Genomic DNA, 3,136 nt, shown 5'->3' with positions numbered 1-3,136 from the left:
AAATAGACTGTCTCATTCATGGATAACTGATTGTCATTTGCCTGAGCTTTGAACTGATAGCTGGCGGTGTGTGAAATGTTCTTCAGCTCTGTCTTTTTTTTTTTAAGTTTAAATTTTTAATGTAAAAATTAATTTTTTATTTTTTATTTTTTAATTTTAAAATCTTTAATTCTTACATGTGTTCCCAAACATGAAATTAATTTTTAATGTAAAATTTTTTAATTTTTAATGTAAAATTTTTGATTTTTAATATAAAAATTTTTTATTTTATGTGTAAAGTTTTTTGTTTTTCTGTAAATTTTTAAAATTTTTTAAATGAAAATTTCAATATTTTTAAATGTAATTTTTTTCATTTTTAAATGTAAAACTATTTAATTTTTAATGTGAAAATTTTTGATTTTTTAATATAAAAATTTTTGATTTTTTTTCTGTAAATTTTTTAAAATTTTTTAATGTAAAAAATTTAATTTTTAATGTAAAATTTAAATATTTTTAATGTAATTTTTATTTGTTAGATGTAAAAATATTTACTTTTTAATGTAAAAATTTTAATTTTTTAATGTAAACAATTTTAATTTTTAACATGTAAATGAAAATTTTTTAATGTAAAAGTTTTTAAATTAAAAAAATTATTTATTTATTTGACTGCACCAGGTCTTAGCTGTGGCAGGTGAACACTGAGTTTCAGCATGTGGGATTTATTTCCCTGACCAGGGATGGAACCCAGGTCCACATTGAGAACTTGGAGTTCTGGCCAGTGGACCACTAAGGCAAGTCCCATCAGCTCCTAAATCTGTTCTAAGGTCCCAAATTATTCTTCCCAAAGCAACTTTCTCAGAGAGTTGGGGGGGGCGGGAGAGGGGAGAGACAGAGCTTTCTATTTTGGCAACAGGACTACGTTCTCATCGTACTTGTGACTCAAACGAAACTTTCCCAAGCGCAACCGAAATAGCTCCCACAGAGTTTCGAATGATGAGAATCAAGCCCAGATGGTCTGGACTGAAAATATTAAATCCGATGCTGTTACTATGGTCAAGTGAGATGACATATTTGCATTTTTTTTTTCTGAGTCTATTTAAAATTAGCCTTTTAAGAAATCCTGCTGCTTCAAAATATGCTTTCCCCTGCTCCCTTAAGTGCATGAATTTTCCTCCCTGAGTCATGCAAGTGGGTAAAGAAACCAAGCTTTGAGAAGGCCCTTGTTTAACGTAACTATGTCTGCAGTGTGGACGTGATAACATCTGAGAGTACCCAGCACTCCAGCCACATGAAGTGTTCATTGGGAGGCCAGGAAGTACTGAGAGAATGGTGTTGAGTCCATTGGAATAGACCTGGGACGTGAAAGCTCTCCATGGTCATAAGGACCAGTTTTCCAGGGCTAACATGTTGGACTGGCCAAAAGGGGATTCAGGTTTTTTCCATACGATGCATATGGGACCCTAACAGTGTATGGAGAAACCTGAACAGACTTTTTGGCCAAGCCAGTGATAGCTGGCTTACATGTCTCCTTCCCTCTCAGTCTCCTGGTGTATTTCCTCAATTGATAATGAGCAGCCTTGTGCTGTTGGGTTTCGCTGGTGGCTCAGCTGGTAAAGAATCTGCCCACAATGCGGAAGACCTGGGTTCAATCCCTGGGTTGGGAAGATTCCCCTGGAGAAGGGAAAGGCTACCCATGCCATTATTCTGGCCTGGAGAATTCCATTGGCTGTATAGTCCACGGGGTTGCAAAGAGTCAGACACGACTGAGTGTCTTTCACTTTCAGCCCTATGCTGAAAGCCTGGCAGAGTTGACAGGGTGATTCCCATCTATTTAAGCCAAAGGTCGTGCCCAGGATTCCTGAGTAAGCACATGTGTTCTCACATGGGATGGTTGGATGGCATCACCCACTCAATGGACGTGAGTTTGAGCAAGGCCTGGGAGTGAGTGAAGGAGAGGGAGGCCTGGCGTGCTGCACTCCATGGGGTCACAAAGAGTTGGGTATGACCTAGCAACCAAACAACAACAGCAGCAAGCCTTTTTAAAATGTCTTTCCAATATCTCAGGTTTCCTTCAGTTCAGTCCAGTTCAGTCTCTCAGTCACGTCTGACTCTTTGCGACCCTGTGAACTGTAGCACACCAGCCTCCCTGTCCATCACCAACTCCTGGAGTCTACTGAAACCCATGTCCATCGAGTCGGTGGTGCCATCCAACTGTCTCATCCTCTGTTGCCCCCTTCTCCTCCTGCCCTCAATCTTTCCCAGCACCAGGGTCTTTTGAAAGGAGTCAGCTCTTCGCATGGGGTGGCCAAAGTATTGGACTTTCAGCCTCAGCATCAGTCCTTCCAATGAACACCCAGGACTGATCTCCTTTAGGATGGACTGGTTGGTTCTCCTTGCAGTCCAAGGGACCCTCAAGAGTCTTCTCCAACACCACAGTTCAAAAGCATCAATTCTTCTGCACTCAGCTTATAGTCCAACTCTCACATCCATACATGACCACTGGAAAAACCACAGCCTTGACTAGGTGGACCTTTGTTGGCAAAGTAATGTCTCTGCTTTTTCATATGCTGTCTAGGTTGTCATAAATTTTCCTTACTTTATGCCTAGCTCCAGGCACATGAGGTCCAGAAAATATCTCTTGTCTAATTGCCAAACAGCAGGCAAAGAACCTTCCTGATCTTCCTTAACTGGCGAAAAAAGAGATGGTGAGTCAAGTATCTTGACTGCTTTTCTCCTTCTGGCAGTTATGAGTGAATATGATCATCCCCAGAGGGGGAAGAGAGAAGAGAAATAAAGGGACCCAGGAGAAGCAGATGAACTCTGGACACGGTGGGGTTCTGACCCAGGAAAGTCCTGGTCCTCTGGAAGTCTCTGCCTCCCTATGACCACATCACGGGACATGGCTTCACACATGTAGTATCATCTTATTCTCCTCCTCTCTCTTCAATTCATCACAAGTGCATGGCTTTTGGACCTGTTCGGCTTTTGGACCTGGTCACCTCCATTCATAATCTGCTCTCTCTTTAAAAAAACCAATCTATTCAGCAGTGGTGAGGCTTAGTTGCGGCATGTGGGATCTAGTCCCTTGACCAGGGATTGAACCTGGGCCTGCTGCATCGGGAGGGCAGAGTCTTACCCACTGGACCACTCCCCGTAA

This window comes from Capricornis sumatraensis, chromosome X (assembly GCF_032405125.1).
Source record: "Capricornis sumatraensis isolate serow.1 chromosome X, serow.2, whole genome shotgun sequence".
Lineage (NCBI taxonomy): Eukaryota > Metazoa > Chordata > Mammalia > Artiodactyla > Bovidae > Capricornis > Capricornis sumatraensis.
The sequence above is the reverse complement of the archived record's forward strand: the minus strand, read 5'-3'. Positions refer to the sequence as shown.